Raw genomic sequence first — 22,659 nt, forward strand, 5'->3', positions numbered from 1 at the left:
CTGATTTTAAAAAAATGTAAATTTAGTTCTTCATCAATCATTTGGCACACCCTGTTGTCCGCTGGAACCCAGTGGGCCATTCTGACGTTCCCAATACACCTGTGAATAAATTTCCAAACATGCCTTTCCCTGCCTTAGAGCTTGCCAAGATCTTTCAAATAAATCTCATTTGAAGTTTCTAGGACAAGCCACTTTTGAGATAAGATGTGGCAAAAAGGAGCATTAGAAGAATTTGTAAATTATGATTACATCTATTTATTTCTAAGTCCCATATTGCAAAAACAACTTGGCCAAATCACCTCCAGTTCAGACAAAAATTTGTCCTCTACACATGAAGTATTTGAGTAACCCCCTTCTTGGAAGCATTTATCAGGACTCACCACCATGATATTTGAATGCTTTGGTTTATAAGGGAAAGTAAATCTCAACTGGTGTGAGTAGGGTAGCCAACTTTCTAATTGCACAAAACCAAACACACTTGCCCTGCCCCCTGCCCCGCCCCTGCAACAAGGCCCCACCCCTGCTCACTCCATCCCCGCTTCTTTGGTCACTCACTTTCCCCCACCCTCACTCACTTTCACCAGGCTGAGTCAGGGGGTTGGGGTGCAGGAGGGGGTGGGGCTCTGGCTTGGGGTGTGGGCTCTATGGTCGAGCCAGAAATGAGGGGTTCAGGGTGTCGGAGGGGGCTCCAGGCTGCGGCAGGGAGTTGGGGTGTGGGAGTGGGTGAGGGCTCTGGCTGGGGGTGAGGGCTCTGGGGTGGGGCCGGGGATGAAGGGTTTGGGGTACAGCAGGGGGCTCTGGGGTGGGCCAAGGGGTTCAGAGTGCAGGAGGGGACTCAAGGCTGGGGCAGGTGGTTGGATTGTGGAGGGGGTGTGGGCTCCTGCTGGGGGTATGGCTGTCGGGTGGGGCCGGGGAAGAGGGCTTTGGGGTGCAGAAGGGGGCTCAAGGCTGGGACAAGGGGTTGGCGTGTGGGAGAGGGTGTGGATTCTGAGAGGGAGTTTGGGTACAGGAGGGGGCTCAGGACTGGGGCAGGGGGTGTGGGCTCTGGGAGGGAGTTAGGGTGCAGGAGGAGGTGCGGGCTACAGCTGGGCGACGTTTACCTAAGGTGGCTCCCAGAAGCGGCCGGCATGTCCGGCTCCTAGTTGGAGGCGTGACCAGAGGACTCTATGCACTGCCCACCCCTGTAGCCGCCACCCCTGCATCTCCATTGGCTGCAGTTCCTGTCCAATGGGAGCTGCAGAGCTGGCGCTTTGGGTGGGGGCAGCGTGCGGAGCCCCTGTGGCCACCCCTGTGCCTAGGAGTGAGACATACTGGCCACTTCCAGGAGCCGCGCCGAGCCATGTCTTAGCCTTGCTGCATCGCCCACCAGACTTTTAGCAGCCTAGTCAGTGGTGATGACTGGAGCTGCCAGGATCCCTTTTTGACCGGGCATTCTGGTCAAAAACTGGACACCTGGCAACCCAACCCTAGGTGCGTGGCAATATAAAGGTTTTATTGACGTGTTTGGGACAGCCCAGTCACTTGTGTGTTAATCAAGGCATCACAAACTAATTCCAATAAAATCTTTATATTGTGATGTATCGGGTTTAAGCCATATATTTTACAGAAAATCTGCTTTAGAAAGGGTTTGGAGAAGTGGTGGGGTTTTTTTTAATTGTGTATTTTTTGTGTCCCTCTGCTTGTAAAACCAGGCTACCTTAATACCACAAGTCCAGTCAACTGGTGAAAACTGCCTAGACTAGCCTTTCCATAACGGTTACGATTGAAGTTCAATGTCTTGGGATGGTTCAGGGCTATAAGCAGGTGTTGTGTGTCACATTGGAAGTTATGAATGTTCCATTTCTATTGATTAAAAAACCTCTTAGTTCTAGTGCTCATGGGTCTCCAAATAGCAAACCTTATAACTGTCACTGGTCCAGGACTGAATACTGCCTGCCCTGCAGCTCGAATCACTGTAGTTTGGGGCAAAAGTTCGGAAGAAAAGGGCATATCAAATTCTGTTTTAAAAAATATTGTTTGTTTTTTGACGCTGCTCAGAGATTTGGAATAGTAGAGATGGATTAATGTGCAAGTGAAATTGTCAACAGTGCATGATAAATGCAGTTTGTATGCTGCTTTAAATTTTCACATGGAAATCATATCAGATATGGGGTTTGTTACATGTTTGTAAGTATGCAGATATGTATGTGTATCTGTTTTGGCACTCTGTGTGTGTCTGTACTCTGTGTTTTTATATGTATATATACACAGACTAAAACATTAGATGCCCTTTGAACTCCATAAGATATCTGTAGTGGTCATTAATTCTTCTTTTTAAACTATCATCATGGATTCCTAACAGAAATAGTTTAAATTGGGTGTATTATTTTTGCTGAATACTTGTCTGGGGAGCAGGGGAAATGTTCTGGGGGACCACCCCAGAGGTTGAGCAAAGAAGGAAATGGGCTGTTCCCCTGGGAACAGCCAGGTATGCAGACAGGCCAATCTGTCCATTTGAATTAATGATCCTTCTCTCACACTTTGCCACTTCCTACTTTGATAAACATTGTCAGATCATTCCCTTGAATTTATTCTGGGCCATGAGAGTGACAAACGCCTAGTGCATAGCTCTTTTTAAAAAGCTTATAAGCAAAGTGCAAAGGTTGCAGTGTTTCCAGTGTAACAAAATGTATTGAAACTATTTGATTAACTGTAGCTGCTACTTCATGATTATTTAATGACATGGTGGTAGTTTGAAACGTGTCATTAAAGTTGTCATTTGTCTAAAAAAAAATCTAAGTGCTGCTTGGGATTGGAGGTGACTAACTGTTGCATTATAATCTGAGACTGGATCTGTCTCAATGTATTGTTACATTTGTTATGTCAGGGCATTCTACTTTGCAGCCCTCGAGAACCCTACAAAAGACATTTGCAGGCAGGAACTGGAAATAAGCGCAGCCTCAGCGTAATTGTAGCTCAATGATTCCACAGAAAGAGTTTCTGTGTGTGGAATCTGAATGTCCAGCTGTTCTTAGAAGGATTACCAGGGTTTAATGGAGAGCACAGATGGAACCAATACTATTGTCCAGAGTATTCTAGGGCAGAGGCTAAAATGTGAAGGATGATCAGTGGAGGGCTGATTTGGGGAGGGGGGGAGAAGAATAAGAAAGGCGGGGGGGAATCCCCTTGTTCTGTAAAAAGCAAGGGGATTGATACTGTCCAATGATGAGGGTGCAGAGGAAATAGTTCCCAAAGCTTCCTTTCATGGTTAATAGGCATTGTAGAGATGGCACAGGTCATGTGTGGTGTGCAGCTGTTTAGAGGTTCTTACTGAACTGTTAGAGACTTAGCAAGGCCCATTATTCTAGGCACTAAGGCAGTTTTACTGGATATGGACTACTGCAATTGTATAAGCTCTCCATTGTGTAAGTACTAATTTGGAGTGCTACCATAAGCCAGCCATACAACCCATGCTTCCCATGAATGAATGAGTCATCTTGATAAACAGGCTCAGGGCATGCAGCACTGACTTTTAGTCTTAAAGGGACCTGATGTGTTTAAAATGGATCCCACTCTAATGAATAAACTTCTTGAAAAAATATTTTGATTTTCAGTAGCTAATCAATCCTTTTTTATTTGAGGGAAAGCTGTCGTACATAAAGGTTTTAGATGGTCTTTCATTTACCTTCCCCATGTTAGACATACAGTACTTGTGATTACTAATTTGCTCACATATGCATTACAGGTTTCCAGGTCACTCAGTAAGTCAGCAATTTATGTCGCAAATCATACCATTTCAGGTGTCAAAGAGCCCCTTGATTGTTTTATTCCAAATTATTTGGCTGAAGTAATATAGTTGCTTTTCATTAATAATAGCCATAAACACACACACAAAACTTGTGGTTATGTACTATTACTATTCTTTCATTTCCAAGAGTGCCAAGAATATAAAAACATTATTAAGAGTCTATAATGTAACTGCAAGATTGTTTAATGCAGTCATCCTTTGCAGAACTCCTAGCTGGTGCCACTTAGCTCCTGAAGCCAAATTGTGTGTGCTGTGGACTTGTGTAGCACAACACTTCAGACGTAACATGGTCATCTTATTTTATGAAGACTACCTGGCCACAGGGACCACATTTACATAGATCCCAAACACTCATTTCCAATATAAAAGCAGCTGGAGAGAAAGAGCCTCAGCTGGTGTAAACTGGCATAGCTCCACTGAAATCAATGAAGCTATGTTCGATTTACGCCAGCTGAGGATTTGGCGCTATTTGTCTACTTTCTACTTCCTTTTTTTCTGTTTTAAATAGGCAGGTTTTTTTTCTTTTTGCGGTTTTTACTGTGTAGAAAAAATAAAATAAGGCAGTTGAATAGATGAGAAAACGTATTGGCTTTTAGTGGGATGTTATGATTTGTCTAGTGATTACGTACAGCTAGAGATCATGGACCTTGAAGTCGGTGGAAGGTGTGGGTGCTCAGCACCTGTCAACATCATGTCACATACATATTTAAGTATATAATATAATCTATGATGTGATTATTTAGAAGATTGTAAATGTATTTTATCACTCCCCTTTGAGCTCATCACCTGCCCTCTGCCTATTAAGTCATCGCCTTAGGATTTATTCTAACATCCTAAATCCCTCATCAGCTTCAGACAGCCACAGCCAGAATATAAAGGTACCTTTAAATTGGTGGAAACTACGTAAAGGTCTATAGCAAGTCAGGGATCCTAAGTGTATATGAGAACTGGGCCTATTTAAAAAACATTGATTTGTTATAGAACTTCATGTAATTTAGACACCATTTAAGACACACTTTACACAAATGAGAATTGGGCCCTTGGTAAGTACAACCCCTAGCTTTACAGGTTGATGAGGCCATTTCAGTTCCCATGTATTTTCATTCATTTTTCCTTTCTTCTTTCTTTTTTTTTCTGAAGTGGCACTGTTGGTATTAAATATACAGCTATATTTTTTAAGGATCTCTGTTTCTCTTTATGCCTTAGATTTACTAATGTGTGGGTCTTCTCTGAAAACTGACACAGTGAATATGGCATCATGGAGCTCTATGTTATTGTTTCTTAAGTGACACAATTTACAAATAAGATGTTTCCTTTAAACTGCCAGTCCTGCAAACTCAACTTGAGATCCTAGAATTAAAGTGGGTTGTTTCTGTCATGCACTAGTACAGGGGTTCTCAAACTGGGGGTCGGGACCCCTCGGGGGGGTCGCGAGATTATTACATGGGGGGGTCACGAGCTGTCAACCTCCAACCCAAACCCAGCTTTGCCTCCAGCATTTATAGTGGTGTTAAATATATTAAAAAGTGTTTTTAATTTACAAGGGGGGGGGTCGCACTCAGAGGCTTGCTATGTGAAAGGGATCACCAGTACAAAAGTTTGAGAGCCACTGCACCAGTAAATAGAAATATAAACAAAGTGTGAAATCCTAGTACCACTGGTATGAGCTCCTATTGACTTCAGAGGAGCCAGGCTTTTACACAAAGGTTGTAAAGGCCAAATTCTGTTCTCAGTGACACCTGTGCAATCTCATTATTGTTAGTGATGTCTGTGCAGTGTTATGGGGTCATGCAGATGAAACTAAATGGAACTTCATTCCAACTGACCAATCCTTCTTCTACGCAAGAAGTCGTAGAATCTGCCTAGTACACTCTTAGCTGTGTTGGTTCTGCAGAGCAAATAGGAGTAAAAACAGTAAATCTTTGTCTCTAAATCAGTCGATCTGACTCTCAATACAGGGAGCAGATCTGTGAAGTAATAGAGAACCATTATTTAGAAGTCGCTCTTCTAAGTTGAACATTACTTAAAAATTGACACAGGTTTGCAAATAGAATTATTATTTTTAATGATTTATTTTTTCACCATTTTTACTGTTTGTTTTCTTCTTGTTTCTCCTTGGATGATGAAACTAAACTGAGTCAGCTTCACTTACTGTTTATAATCCGTTTCACTTTCTAGTTTACCAATATTGCCAAAGTAGTGGTGTTTGGATTCACAGTTCTGCACAGGAATAGTTCAGTATAAATACATTGCTTTCACTGGAAAAAATGCAATTTTATTCATGTAAAATACTTTTAAAACTTAAATTTGGAGCAGAAGATCCCTATGGGCCCTAAAATTTAGTAAAAACTAACAAATAATGGGCCTAGTCCTGTTGCAATTGAAGTGAAATTATAGTACTGCTGTTAATGTCAATGGGATGAAGATGAAAACCAACAAATATTATTGCTTACATTACCCAAAAAATCAAGCCCAATCTTGTAAACACTCCCACACGTCAGAAGTCCTACAGATGTCATTGGGGTTCCTTACATGAGTGAAATCACTCATTTGCATAAGTGACCATAAATACCAGAGCCGAACAGTGTGAGTTACACCAGACACCGGTCCCTGAGAAACTTCTGATCTTAGGCTAAAAGTTTGTCTTAATTCCAAAGATGTTCCTTATGTCCAAAGATATTTCAGTACATTCAGTATTATGGATAAAGTCAGCTGTTTAGATAGCCCTTTTTGTTACCTAAGAGAAACAGAGCTCATGCTTTAGTATAAATTCTGAATGTCCTTAGTTTATGCTTAGAATAGATGTATAACATTATTTAATATTTTCAGAAGAGTTTTTACAGTGCTCAAATACCCACCTCTTCCAGACACACACACAACCATCTTTCTCCTTAGTATGCAAATACATAATTAAAAGCATTCAACAGACACAAGTGAATAAACCAATAAAGTAAGCTGCTAATAATACATTTTCATTATCTGGGAGTATGTGGAAGTACACCAAACAGCTAAGTGATGCTGGAAAGTTGTAACAGATCATAATCTAGGGGCTGACTTTATGTAAGACATTAGATCTTGTGAATATTCTGCTTCCTCTCCAGGCAGCGAGCTAGTATGGTTAACCAAAATTGTTGAGTAATTGTTCTGTGGTTGAGAACAAAATGCTGAATTAAACTGTTCCCTGCACAATAATTGTGTGATTACAGCATTTATGTTGCTGGCCAAAGGAACAGTCATTAGGTTTGGAAGACTTACCAAAACCACAGGCACAAAAAAAAAATGCAAATCACATGTAAATTGTTCTCTAATACCTATAGTGGCTTAGAAATTGAACTAAAAGTAGAGTATGTGTATATTTAAAGGCAGGCAAACTGGAAAAATGATTGTACATTCAAAAACTACTTCAGTTCAGGAAGAAAATACCCAAAGATTATTCATTTTCATTATGTCTTTTCCCTCTTGTGTGATCCTGTATCATATATATTATAAGCATATTTTATTTTATTTTGTGTATGCACTTGTGTTTTTCCCCCTCTGCATACCAATCAGATATTGTCTGAGAGTAAGGTGGGATGTACTCCCACACTTAACTAGATCCTGGACTGAGCCAATTCAAAGAGAAGTATGTGAGGGAGGCAGGCAGCAGCAAATGTTTATTTGATTACCGTAATCCACCAGTAAAATTAAAAATTGATTTATGATGATAGGCCCTCTTGTTAGGTAGATAATTTCCTTCTCCAATTTGCTGGCCAGACTTAGAAGTGCCAAGGAAACAAACACTTTTAATCTTTTGCTTTGTGCTTTTGTTCTACTGTCGTTTGTCCTCATGCTGCCAATATTAAAAGAGGAGGAGGAGGTGGTCAAAAATAACGGGCAAAATGTTTAAGGACAGTTGCTAATTTTGTTCCTTCAATTAAATGCAGCTACAGATTATAGGATTTGGATGGCTAACTACCTAACTGAGCTCAGAAGTCAGGTAGTTAGATATCTAAACCCTATCACTTGCATCTGCTATTAATCGTGCCTCCAATTTATTTGATATCGGAAATTGTAGGCACAGAATTAGCGGCTGGGTAGAGAGAGGCCATTTAAAAATGTGGCACCAAATATAACTTCTCACAAGCACCGTCATGTGAAAGGATTTATGATATCAGAGAAAACATCAGTATGAGGGCATGAGTAGAAGAGTTGACACATATTTGCAGTCTTTCTTCTGCAACTTCATTCTATTTTACTTTTAAAATTGAATTGTCAATGGTGAAACGAAACTCTATTAAGGAACAGTCCCACTGGCAGAGGGGACAGTCAGACTCAAGCCTCAACAGCTGAAAGATTGAAAAGAGGTTTTATTGTGCATTTCCCGGGCGGTAATTAGAGGCTATCCAGCACTAGAAATGTGTTTTCCACAGAGATTTCCACTAACATTTGGTCTTAATTTTCCTGGCCATTTGTCCATCATATATAAGAGCAAGGTTTTTAAGATCATACAGAAGCACTAAAACTCAGTGTAAAATAATAATAATAATAATAAAGTCATCTTTAGAAAGAAGTACATTAAGCAACTGTAACAACTAAAACTCTGAAACTGATGTCATTGCAAACTAACCATACACGGGAACACGTATGTGATTTAATGATAAAGGAGGGGGGAGCATTTAGAGCAAGGTTTAATCAACAGATTTAAGATTTTCTGAGCAGACCCAGTTCTCATTAGCCTATAAAGAATGTTTATTTACAGCTATATTAGATTGTCTGTACACCATTTTATCAACTATTCCCCATGAACTTTCCATTTAAAGACATAGTACAGACTTTTAGTGTAAGATTAACTTTTATTCTGTGTCCTTAACCAAAATATTGTCTCTAGATAGATAGATAGATAGATAGATTTAATTTCAAGTGAGTGACTTTGATTAGACATTTATGTTTGTTTATGCCATTACAGCATTCAGATACTGTACAGGTTTTGAATTGCTGCCCAGTACATGATATTAAATAACCTCTAATTCTTGCCCACTGCCTACTCATTAATTAAAACAAACATGCCTATCTTAATGATACCCCACTTGTCAGAGACGCTGAAAGAAAAACACATTTTGAAATCTTAGAATTTTATTTGAAAGATCAAATTGCAATATTACTGTTCAAAAATGCAGAAAGAATAAGTCGTCCACTAAAATAACAATATTTGAAATTATATTAAAGGTATTGGCATACAAAAAAGAAATAATAGTTTGTAAGACAAAGTTTTAATGGTCTGCGTCTGTGAACCAGGCTTTGTAGACAGGTTTTTAAATATCAAGTGCTATGGGAGAAGAAATATTTCAAATTATTTGATTAAATTAAAATGTATATCTATCAGAATTACTTATAGAATCTAAAAGCTCTAAAATGATGATCAGCATGTCAGCAGTGATACGTGTTAAGAAGGGTTAGGATTTCAATTGTAAGGCCAAACTGTGGCCTGAATAGAACTGCGAGATGGGGGCATAAAAGGGAGAAAGGGTATATGGGTGTAAGTTAGGTAGCAGCACCGAAATGAAAAAAATCTCTGCTGCTTCCACCAGGTGAGCAGGAGGCGGCAGAATTACACGGGGACTGAACGGAACCTTGGTTCCACCCCCTCAGCTCCCATGCACTACTTTGCATTTAACTCCCATTTGCATTCCAATTTTCTCCTTTCTCAGAGCAGTGGGTGAACCAGGAGGAGGGAGACTGTAACTCTCTGAGCCACAGTCTTCCTCCTGAGCTGCCTCATGAACAGCTGAGTACTCAAGGCAGATCATTGTCTCATGATCTATCCATAGACATTGGTATATTCGTGAATTTTGGATTCAACTCCGGATTTTACTACTGCATCAACCCCTGACACCCTGGCACTCTTCTTCTATAGAAATTCTAAAATCCAATGTCTTCCCTATTGACACAGCTCCTCCTGTTTGTGGGGGAGGGGGGCAGGGAGAACACAGACATATTTGTAACAGCTGACCAGGTACATTTTATGCAATAACTTCATCAAAATTATTATTTACTGAGTGGTTTAATAAATTCAGCTTAATATGTAAATATGGAAAAAATAGCATCAGGGAAAAAAACCCATAATCTTTTACTTTTAATATAGAAGTCTCTGTCTGACTTCACAGAAATAACCAAAATATATATTTTGTGTTTTTTCCACCACTCTTCTTTGTCCTGGTTGATGATAGTGACCCTTTCTGCAGCTTTCTCTCTCATGTAAAATGCTATGATTTTTGCTTAGTTGATCACTGTAAATATATTAAGGAAAGCAGTAGAATTCTATGACACTAAATACAGTTTTATTCCCCAATCCTGCAAATAGCTAAGCACATGCCTAGGTTTAAGTCCATGAGTAGACTCATTGAAGTTAATAGATCTGTTTTATGTGCTTAAATTGCATATGCATAAATCTTTATGGGACTGAGCCCTTAATTAGTACGAACACAATATATTACTGAGCATACACTGACAAAGTGAAAATGTCATCCAGGTTATGTTTATAGCCAGCTCTTGTAAGCATCCACAAGGAAGGAGCTTCACTTTTTTGCATCCTTTTCATAAGCACCAGTCATAGCTGCAGTCCTTGTGCTAACCTGAATCCAAAGCCACTTCAAAAGGGCTGAAGAGGAAGCAGGGCTGAGTTACCTCTCTTGGCTAGCTACTCCTGGTGGAATTCTGCTCCACTGCGCAATGCAGAATTTGTGCAGAATTAATGTTCTGTGCAGAATTTCATTCCTCCCTGCAGAATTGGTGCTGCAGAGCTGCTGGCCACCACTAGGGGCCACTGGACCCAGAAGAGCCTAGCTTTCCAGTTGGCAAATACAGGACACTGCCCCAGGGGGGATGGGGGAGGGGAGGGGAGGAAAGGAAAGGAAGGGGAGCTGGAGGGTTCCAGGCAGCTGTGGTTCCCAGCATGTCCTGAAGGAAGGAGGTAGCATACGGGAAACTCCATATAAACCCAGGACCCAGCATCAGGCTGTTTCTCTCTCTGGATGCCTGGGCTCTGGACGGTAGGGGGTGCATGTGTCTGGGCTGGGGGGCACCCTGCATCTGGGCTCTGGGGGTAAGGGGTGCAGGTGTCTGGGCTGGGAGGTGAGGGGGTGTCAGAGCTGAAGGGTGCCCCACAGCTGGGTTCTGGGGGTAGGGGTTGCAGGTTTCTGGGCTGGGGGGCAGCCCATGGTTGAGTTCTGGGAATAGGGAGTGCAGGTGTCTGGGCAGGTGGCACTTCACAGCTGGGCTCTGGGGGTAGGGGGTGTGAGTGTCTGGGCTGGGGGGGGGTGCCCCACAGCTGGGCTCTGGGGGTTGGTGCTGTGGATGTCTGGGCCGGGGGGGGTGTACCCCATCGCTGGGCTCTGGGGGTGTAGAGAGTGTGGGGACATAACAGGAACAGGGATTGTGTTGTTGTAGGGGTTTCTTTAACTCTTGGGGATATGTTTTTGTTGTCTATATTGTTACAGACATACTTGCTGACAGGTATTTTGAAATCAATTACCAAAATAGTTGAAACTGGTGTGATTATATTGCGTTATTTTGACAAATAAAATATGCAGAATTCTGAAACGTGCGCAGAATTTTTAATTTTTTGGCACAGAATTTCCCCAGGAGTATCTAGCAAAGCTTGTCAGCCACATGCCAATAACACACTGCACAATACCTTCAGGAGCTCCTGTTGGCCTCCGCACTGCTGGGCCAGCCATGATTGATCCCATACTTGATTTGCATGTACCCATAAATCACTAACGTGAAGGATGTCAGGCTCTAACCCTGGACATATTAAAGTGGTTATATTGTGATAAGAAAAATCCAAGAAAGTCTAAATAGCTCTGTTTTTATACCTATCGCTCTATCACTGAAAATTAAAAAAAAACCAAAAAACTACTTACCATTTATCACAGATCCTACAAAAGCAATTATATGTGCTCCTCCCACTGCTTATGTGGCAGCAGTTACCTTAACAAACCCTGTTCCCATAGCTGTTCTGACATCAAACCATAATATTTTTGTACAAATAGATACAATCTGGTAATACGTAAGTGTTATATAGGCTGAAGAAATTATTTTAAAATCAAAGAGGCCATGTCAGTTTCAGCTTTATTTAAAACACAGGGGGCTTTCAGTGTTTGTAGATGCAAAGTGACAAAAACAAAAGGGGAAAAAGAATACATATAAAACTTCTAAGAGACTAGTATGAACAAGAGAGAGGAAAATTTACTGTATGTTGCCAATGATTCTGTAAGGCATTTACAACCCCTCCACCCACTTCTTTATCATTGTAATAATTGAAACAGTATTTAATAGATCAGCCAATCATAGAAAATAGTCCACATTTGCAGCTTAAGAAATTATCCTACATGATGTCCTTTCTAACACATCAGGAAATCTCACACCTGTTTTCTTTTCACTGACAAATGGTTCATTGAGTGGCTTACTGCTAGAGCGCTCAACATAGGTCCAGAGCTTATCAGGAAGAACATTAAACAAGCATCTGGAAACTGTGTAAAGCTCCATCCTGTGCTGTGAGACATCATCAGTTATTAATGAAAGATCATATATTTTCCAATTCTGAGGGAGTGACATTACACATTAACTCTTGTTGTATTATGACTACATTTGTGAGCAAGTTGCTGTTATCATTGTGTACATAAAGAGAGGGATACACAGTGTTAAATAATAGAATATTCACAAGTCTGTGGCAACCGTACAAGTGATGATCCTCAGCTGTACTTCTGAGACAGATACAGTAACTCCTCGCTTAACGTTGTAGTTATGTTCCTGAAAAATGCGACTTTAAGCGAAACGATGTTAAGCGAATCCAGTTTCCTCATAAGAATTAATGTAAATTGGGGTGGGCAGGGGGGCTAGGTTCCATGGAAATTTTTTTCACAAGACAAAAGACTATATTATATATATGTATACACAGTATAAGTTTTAAACAAACAATTTAATACTGTACACAGCAATGATGATTGTGAAGCTTGGTTGAGGTGGTGGAGTCAGAGCAGGGCCGGCTCCAAGGTTTTGGCCGCCCCAGGCAGCCACAAAAAAATATATATATATCCGTGATCGCGATTGCGATCTGCGGCGGCAATTCGGCAGAAGGTCCTTTGCTCCGAGCGGGAGTGAGGGACCGTCCGCCGAATTGCCGCCGAAAAGCTGGACCTGCCGCCCCTCTCCGGAGTGGCCGCCCCAAGTACCAGCTTGCCAAGCTGGTGCCTGGAGCCGGCCCTGAGTCAGAGGGTGGAAGAGGGAGGGATTATTCCCAGGGAATGCCTTACTGCTAAATGATGAACTAGCACTCGGCTGAGCCCTCAAGGGTTAACACATTGTTGTTAATGTAGCCTCACACTCTACAAGGCAGCACGAATGGAGGGAGGGGAGACAGCATGGCAGACAAAGACATACACCCAGTGTGTGCAAGAGAGAGAGAGATGCGCATTGCCCCTTTAAGTACGCTGACCCCTCTCTAAGAACATTGCCTTTTTAGATCAGCAAGTTGAGACAGCAGCTGCTGCTTGCAAGCTCCCTCTGTCCTGGGCCCTGTCATGTCTCCTCCCTGCTCTATGGAAATGGGATAAGCGGGTGGCAGGAGCAGGGGGAGGGGGACACCCTGACATTAGCTTCTCTCTTCCCCCTCCGCACAGCAAGCAGGAGGCTCCCGGGAGCAGCTCCAAGGCAGAGGGCAGGACCAGTATACAGCAGTGGGAGGGACAGCTGAACTGCTGGCAATTGCTAGCCTGCTGGGCAGCTGCAGCACAGGGAACCTAGGGGAGCGGGAAGCTGATGGGGGGCTGCTGGTCCCCTCTGGTTCCAAGCCCCTCACCAACTAGCTGCAAAGGGCTGCTCGTTCTGCAAGCAGTGGACAAAGCAGGCAGCTGCCAAATGACCTTATAAGGGAGCATTGCGCAACTTTAAACGAGCATGTTCCCTAATTGATCAGCGACGTAACAACGAAACAACATTAACCGGGACGACTTTAAGTGAGGAATTACTGTACTGTAACATAAGCACAGCTCTAGGGCGCTCTGGAGCATGCTACCACTTGAAAACATTGAAATATAGCTTGGGAAAAGCAGTATTCATTTGAAATTTAAGCTCAATGAAATGAGTCATTTTGGACCAAACACTGGACATGGTATTGCAAAGAGCCTATTTTGTCCCTGCCCAATCCCCCATTCACCAAATGGCTCAGTCAACCAAATGATGGATCCCTTTCCCCTACATGAAAGAAAGAGCCTTACGCCTGAGCTGTGTCTCCTTTAACTAGCAAGGGCTCTTTTGAATGTACACTTTAGTCCTCTGCCATAGCTACCAGGCTATCATCTGACTATAGAAGCCCTTCCTGAAAGTTCTGTTCCTCCTTGGGAATCTCACCCACTAGAATGGGGTCCAGACAATGTGCAACTACTAATCCTGCATGAACGCCTCATGTGAAAGATCTAAACCATTGATTCAAAACCAGCTGCATATTGGAATATAGGCCAATTTATTTTTCTTTCCTTTTGGATATTTTTTTTCCTGGGTGGGGAAGTGTTGAGATGCTCCTGTGGCAGAATTGTCTTTGTAGATAACTGTCATGTTATGTGAATGGCTTGCCATAGATCATCCCAAATGAGATAAAGTTGTGTTACAGTTTTCCCTGCTTCTGCATATTTTCCATTTACCACATCAAATGTGAGAGAAGAGGCTCCACACTATTTTTTTTAATGTTCTATACCAGAGGTTCTCAACTTTTTCTTTCTGAGCCCCCGCCCCCACCCCTCCAGCACGCTATAAAAACTCCACAGCCCACCTGTATCACAACAGCTGATTTTCTGCATATAAAAGCCAGGGTCGGCATTAGGGGGTAGCAAACAGGGCAATATCTTGGGGTCCCATGCCACAGGGAGCCCCATGAAGCTAAGCTGCTCAGGCTTCGGCTTCAGCCCCAGGTAACGGGGCTTAGGACCTTGAGCTTCAGCCCCATGCAGTGGGGCTTTGGCTTTCTGTCCTGGGTCCCAGTGAGTCTGATGCTGACCCTGCTTGACGGACCCCCTGAAATCTGCTTGCGGCCCCCCCAGGGGCCCCCGGACCCCTGTTTGAAAATCGCTGATATAAACCAACATAAATAAATTCACCCTTCCTCAGCTGTTCCTTTGGAACAGCCAAGAAAAGTTCCTTGTATGCTAAATTTCCTTTCATCTTGAATCCTTCAAGGAAACAATGAGCTGTTCGTGGTGGTCCTATGTGTCCTTGTCATATTCCATTCTTCCCAGCCTCACTCTACGTGTTTATACCACTCCATCTTATCCTTCAAAATGGGTTATGGGTCAGCGCCTCCTTTTGGAGCATGTCACTGCTACGTAGCTGGCTAGAGGGGCTGCCGTTAAGCAATGCAAGGCACGTCCCCCACCCCACCTCCCAGTTAAGGGGCTGAGTATGTGCTCACTTTTATAGCGCTCAAAATCCTTGCTGAAATGGACACGAGGAACAAAACAAGAATCTTCCCCAGGACTGTGCAGAGCTCTAGGGCTTCTAGAGTTGATCCAGTTCACTTTTTTTAACTGGCCAGCGTTTATGTAAATATTTGAGACATTACCCATTTTGCACTGCCTTTCTGAAGGTTTGTTTGCCATGTTTTCTATGTGCCAGGGCATATACGTTCAAGCTATTGCCTGTTGGGGATAGTTCCCATTTTTCAGCAAGCTAATAATTTTTTCCACATTATCGCTCTAAAAAGCTCTCGTATTCTGGAGGAGTTACAGAGGTGTGTTTATTTTTTCTCCCTAAATGGCCTTATTTATTTGTCTTTATAGGCTGGCAACATAAGAACATATTTTCCTATGAACGGTAGCATTACTAGGAAGCAATTGTGAACAGTGAGGTTTTAGCATTGAATGACTCTACTGATATTTTGGGAGGATGAATTTTAATAAGTGCTGGCATGTATTTAAATAAGTCTCTAATGCCACAAGGGAAAGAATATTACTTAGGGCGCACATCATTCCCTGCAGAAGAACTCTCGGAAGATCTGGAAGAAGATGTCTCACATCAAGATCCTCTCACAGAGATCCACCACAACATCCTGCCTAGGGGCTGGGGAATGCCTCTATGTGGAAAAGGCAGTGGGTGCTCATTCACAACGTTTGCAGAACTCCAGAGATCGGGGGAGGGAGGCATGAAATCCATGTGTTGCCCATCCCAGCAAGGTACACATCAGCACAGCCCTCTGTCTCTTCTCCATAGTTTGTATTCTCCACACCTGCATGGAACCCAGACCCAGGGCCGGCTCTGGCTTTTTTGCTGCCCCAGGCAGGGGAGCACAGCAGGGGAGGGCACCAAGCCCGGCTGCGGGCCCGCTCTCCCTGACCGGCCGGAGCGCCGGGGGGAGGGTGGCGAGTCCGGCCGGGGCTCCACTCTCCCCGGCGGCCAGAGCACCGGGAAGAGGGCGGAGAGCCCAGCCGCGGCTCCGCTCTCCCCGACTGGCCGGAGCGCCGGGGGAGGGCGGCGAGCCCGGCCGGGGCTCTGCTCTTCCCAGCGGCCAGAGTGCCGGGGGGAGGGCGGTAAGCCCGCCGCGGTTCCGCTCTCCCCAGCGGCCAGAGCGCCGCGCCGAGCCGCCCCCCTCCAGGTGCCGCCCCAAGCACATGCTTGGTGGGCTGGTGCCTGGAGCCGGCCCTGCCCAGACCCCATGGAGAGGCCTCCTCAGGATCCATAAGAGCGTGAGGGTGATACTGCAGAGGTAGCAGAGTCTGCTTTTCACATACGGAGATTCCCTTCCAAGTGTGGATTTGAGGGTGGTGGGCAATGATGTTAGGTCAGGTCAAGAGAAAAACATTTCACTCTCTTATTTTAGAGGTATTGCCAAATTGTAAGGGAAGACTACCGATTGTAGTTGGAAGAAGAAATGCATTTTTATTTCTGCTTAAAATAGATATGGGGACGGGAGAATGGCCAATATATTTCCTGTTTAAAGGACCAATCATTCAAATACCAGGTGGAGTGCTTTCTACCATGAATACTCCCATAGGCCAACGGGACTATTCAAAGTAGTAAATTGTTCACCTGTAATAAGTGGTTTTAGAGCACTGTGTCTTAATACAATTAAATACTTAGCTCCTGAAAACAAACCTACTATTTATGTCATCTTTATGACAATGTTCAGTTTTCATATTAAGTTAGAAGTATGTTTAACTCTTGAAATGGTTCTGTACACAATCTGAAGTTAAAGGGGCAATTCAAGTGTATCCAGTACTCTGGAAAGTAATATTTGGATTTCATTGAGACAGTTTGATGGCTACGTCACATGAAAAAAGCAAGTTAGCCACACTTCTGTATAAAAAAAGGACATAATAAAATAAGAAATAATTTAAAGAAAGATATTTGTAGGCCTCGAGAATGGTATTTCTCTGAGTAACAGCTTGTGAGAGACTACAGTAGTGAACTACTGTTCAGAGTTTTATCTATCTGTAAAGGCTGAAGTCCCGCTTCAAGACCCAAATCTGCCATCCTTACTCATATTGAGTAATACTTTCTTCACAAGTAATACTAATGAAATCACTGGGACCATTTGCCAAGTAAGGTACTACTTAATGAGAGTTGGACTAGCAATCAAACCCAAAATGTAAAGTATACGCTGCTACATTGATATAACACAACGCGATATAACACGAATTCGGATATAACGCGGTAAAGCAGTGCTCCAGGAGGGCGGGGCTGCGCACTCCGGCAGATCAAAGCAAGTTCAATATAACGCGGTTTCACCTATAACGCGGTAAGATTTTTTGGCTCCCGAGGACAGCGTTATATCAAAGTAGAGGTGTATAAGTGCCAGAAATGTAATAAAATATAAACCCTGGAAGTAAGAAAAGTCTGTGTCAGTAACAGACAATTGTGAGAATGAAATTAGCGTAAGTATATAAGAATGAAAATAAATAAATAATAATACCAGACGCTACATATCTGTATCTAGATTTATAGAAAAGAACTATGGTCATAGATTACTTGAGAAATATTATGAGCTGGCTAAATGAGGCAAGTGTCCTGTGGGAAAAAATAGTATGTGGTCATGTAATTAAATACTGTGTCATAACGCACATCCACAAGGGGGCCAAATTAAGGTTGCACAGGCAACCTTAATTCTGGTATTTCCTAACATCTGAGTGCTTAAATTTTCTGTCTTAACGTTCTTTTATGTAGCTTCTGTGTGTAATTATTTATATAGTGACCCAAAGCGTGCAAGGCATTTCATAGTACATAAAAAGAGACACGATCCGTGCCTTGAAGAGCTTGCAATCAAAAATGTATATAAGACACAACAGTAGCTAGTAACTATTTATTGCTCCAGGTAACTGCGATAATCAAGGTATTTTCCTCAACTAAGGTAGAAGAGACCAAAGTATCACAATTACTATAGGAAAGAATAAATGCTGAGTTTTTAATTGTGCCCAGTATGTTCATGTACACATCTATAGATGAATTTATATCCTATATATGTGAGAGACAGGAAGTATATGGTTTTGTGATTAAGATACTGGACTAAATCTTGAGATCTGAGTTCAGTTCCCAGCTCTGCAACAGACTTCTGGTGCAAACTTGGGCAAATCACTAAGGGCCAGATATTTAAAGGTATTTAGGTGCTTAAAGGTGCAGATAGGAACCTAGTAGGATTTTGAAAATTCCGTTACTCATGTAAATACCTTTAAAAAATCTGGCCCTACGTCTCTTTGTGCCTCAATTCCCCATCTGTAAAGTAGGAATAATAATATTTTCTTTCACTCTTATTGTATCTTGTGTATTTAAATTATAAACTCTTCAGGGTTCTTACCTTGTGTAGTTACAGTTCCTAATACAATTGGGTCCTGATCTTGGTTTGGGCGCTAGGAACAATTTTAATACAACTAATAATAATATATAGATGGTCGTGTAGTGTCTGTGTCATAAGTTGCACACCCATGTGATAACCCTTCCTGCCTCTCCTACACTCTGACTACAATCCATCTCCTCAGGGGCTACTTCTAATAATCCGAACTTTTGAGCAGCATGTGTTCTCCTTTCATCATAAACATGGAACTTCCTTCCAAAATTACCAGTCTGAGGTGCATGAATGAAAATATTTATGTTCTTGTATAGTGACTTGCTTATATTATAGTTCAGTATTCCCATATTTTCTCATCAATAAGATTCCAAGTATTTCATATCCTTTGATAACCATATTAAGTTCCATTGAGGGGAGAAGGGTATTGGGACAAAGAAAAATAATTATTTATTTTATTTTACTTTATTTTATTTTGGGATGTAGGGGGCCTTTTAATGGAATTAAAGAACTTCAAACTTCGAAAATAAATTAATAAATTATATTACATGAGGTGGTTTTTCCCCCTTAGGTTATTTCATTTATTTATTTTGACTTTTTTTTCTCATTGTGTGTCCCCTCTGTAATAGGAATTGCAAATACTGAAACGTTGCATAAAAATACAAACTTTTCATAATGAAACAAACCTTGAAAAGAAGGGTATTTAGAGGTGAGGGGGCGGAGAAGGGGATGCTTCAGATATTCTGAACAGCCTACCTGATTTTAAAATGACCGATATTCTCTTCACTCTAATAACTGTGTTATACACAAGCACTGAATCTAAGGGTAAATTAAGTAGTTCATGCTAACTGAGCACTAAGAAAACCTTCATACCATGCATACACCAACAAATATTCTATATATTCCAGATATGTTACAATAAAGGTATTTTAGGAATGTTTTAGAGTGCGTTTTAAAATTGTATTGGGATTATTTGTTGTATCATAGGTTCTTTCTTTACCACTAGTCCAGTGGGACATGGCTCAGAAGGAGAGAAGAAATAAAACTAATATACATTAAGCACCTCTAAAAATGGCACACACAAAAAATAGCTTTTCTCTGCATTATAATGGCATGACTTCAATCCAGTATCTCAGGGCTTTCCAGGGTAGGAAGCAAGTACCATGACTCATACTGAAAAGCTAGGAATCTTCTTTCCAAAGTTTTAAAAATACCCATTTCTAGTTGCGTGACATTACATGTATCGGGTTTGTTTTGATGGAGCAATTCTACATTGGCAGGAGGTGGGGGGGGCAGAGGAAAGAACCCTTTCTCTAGCAGGTTGCTGAGGTTTTTTTATTGGGTTATTTTTGTGTGTCTAGTTACAGTTACTTAGTGTTTTGGAATGTTAGAATGAGTCTTGGGGCAGACAAGTAAGTGGGCAGGGTGAAGATGAGTCAGTAAAAGATGCATAATTGCAGTTTATCACATGGCTTTGCAATCTATCATATAATAGGATAGTAGTTCTGGATACCTGAAAAGTGGTGTACTGTTATAAGGTAGATTGCTGAGCCATTTGATAAATTGAGAAGTCATGTGATGATATTTATATTGCAGCAACATCCAGAGGTCCCACACAGGATTGGAACTGCATTGTGATAGGTGCTGTAAAAAATGCATATGAAGAATCAGGATGAAATTCTGGCTCATTGAAATCAATGGGAGTTTTGCCATTGACTTCAGTGGGTCAGGGTTTAACCTGTAGTCCCTACTCTGAGGAATTTACACCTAAGAAGTCACCTATGAATGGTGGAGAGAGAGAGGGATACTATCAAGTGTATAGACTTGTATAAAAGTATGTACATATAAACATGTGTATTTACTTTCATTATCTTTATACATTAGTAGAACAAAAGGCAAGGTCTGAAACTAGCCCTGATTTGGGGTCAGTTGCATTCAAACTGTAAATCTAGTATCAAGAAGGTTTTTTTTTTTTTTTTTTGAAAGAACAGTAACCATCTGACAAGTTGTTATTAGGCAAATGTGAATAACAAGGCATTAGCTTAAAAAAAAAAAAAAGAAAACCTTCAGGAGAAAAACTGAAAAGAGAGGATCTGAATTATCTACCACTTCAAAAAGTTGTATCCTAGCAACAGTAGGTAACAATAAACATACGTTGTATAAAAGTTAAAATGCAGTAGTTAAATGAGACATAGGAAGGGTCAGTCATAATATATGCATTTTATATTGTATCAAGTAATCTGATTAAAATGAAATAACATTTGCCCTTATTTTTGGGAGGAAATAAATGCAAGTATTAGAGTGGTGCTACATATATTCCAGTTTGGAATGGAAATTACATTGTTTTGACTGGGTTATTCCTGTATCCATGCAAACCGTCCTCACCTCTCCCCAGTTCTTACCTCCTTTATACAACTGTGTTTGTGTCATTTAAAGTCAAAGGGTCCTATGGCCCCCTTACAGGGTGTAATTTGGAGGGAGAATTTGAAAAAGAAAATGTGACAGCCAGTTTTGAGAAAAAAGGGCATTTTCCTGGTAGACGTTTTCCTAAATGGGAGGATTTTTTACTGCAATGTTTTGCTAGCGTATCAGGCAGTCATTTGGAATCAAGTGCAGACTTGTGCTACGTTGTGGGCTTGGCAATGACAATTTTGTGTGTGTGTGTGGTGCTTTGGTTATATTAGCCCTGGAGGCAGAGTTAACACTTGCAATGGGACAAGAGTATTTGCAGTCATCAGAGAACTTTGCAGTCAGCTTCAATAACATCACTCCATTTTTTCGCCTTTTTTTTTTTAAACATTTTTTTTTTTTGGCAGCAAAGCTCTTAGTAGAACCATCTGTCTTTCTATTAGTGTTTTTGAGTCCTGTTTTGAAGCTTCTTTGCTTGGCAAAGTCACTTTCATCCCTGGAAACCATTTAAAAAAAAGTTCCATGGCTTCTTGCCGAAGAAGAGTACTATGCAAAAATTCCACACGGCTGTTCATTTTTGTTCTAAAAGAATACAGTTACTTTGTCTTAAAATATATATATATATCAAGGCAGAAATGGGACAATTCCAGACTGGTTGAATGTAAGGAGGAAGAAATAGCATTTTATATTTTATGTCTCCCAAAATCCAAATATGCCTTGTTAACTAACTAGATCAGAATAGCAACAAGAAGAATAAAGTAACAGCCAAAGTGAATCAAGTTAACACAGTAATTGGCACTACATCTAGCATAGCTTCAGCCTTGAGTTCAGTCTCCAACTGCAGCAATTTCTAACCAATACGTCTTGTGAGCTTCGTCTTACAGGATGTCCCAGGCTGTAAAGGTGCAATAACCACCCACAGAGTTACCACCATTCTTAATGCTGCATACAGAGAGGACCCATACCTGCCGACAGTGGGGGAGGGGGACAGGGACCAGAGTGAGGGCAGCGGCTTCAGCAGATATTACTGAGCATGCTCAGTACAAGCCAAGCAGGAAATCTGGGGGGGAGCACATGACCCTGTGTGCCCCACCCCAGGTGTCGCCTCTGGCTGCATATATCACACCATGAACCAAATGTTAATCTATGACAGTCTATCTACATCTCTTATGCCTCTGCTCCACAATTCTGTGGTCAATTTTGATGACCTCTCTTATAAGGGTTTCCTTCCCTTTACTGATTGATCTCCTGAAAGGCAAAGTTTCATTTATTAGTATAGTTTTTTTGTTAAAACCAGTTATTCTGCTGATGACTTAAGTTACCAAACGATTTGCTCTTCTTCTATGTGAGATGGAAAAACAATGTCCTGACCATTTGTAGTAATCAAAAACATGCATAAAACTTTGCAAAAGTAGTAGTGTTAGCTGTTGTGTTATGGCCAATTTCCAATTTGGATGACAACTTTCTGCCTGCCTAAAGTCCCCTTCAGTTTCACTTGCAATGTAATAGTCTTCATTTCCTGCCCTACACTTTTGTGTAGTGTTTCCGTGCAACATGAAACAGCTGACACTCCAGACGTGGCTGCATTTCACTTGTGAGCAAAGTGTTTCAACTGTGTTTTGTGGCCATCTCCGAGAACATGTCTGTGTCTGTGCAT

The 22,659-nt window shown here is 41.6% G+C and overlaps 1 protein-coding gene across 39 annotated transcripts in view; it reads left to right on the forward strand.

Annotated features, from left to right (window-relative positions):
• SOX5 (SRY-box transcription factor 5) overlaps positions 1-22,659 on the forward strand; it is an 807,001-nt gene that overhangs the window by 667,274 nt on the left and 117,068 nt on the right. The gene's annotated exons all lie outside the window — the stretch shown is intronic.

This window comes from Chrysemys picta, chromosome 1 (assembly GCF_011386835.1).
Source record: "Chrysemys picta bellii isolate R12L10 chromosome 1, ASM1138683v2, whole genome shotgun sequence".
Lineage (NCBI taxonomy): Eukaryota > Metazoa > Chordata > Testudines > Emydidae > Chrysemys > Chrysemys picta.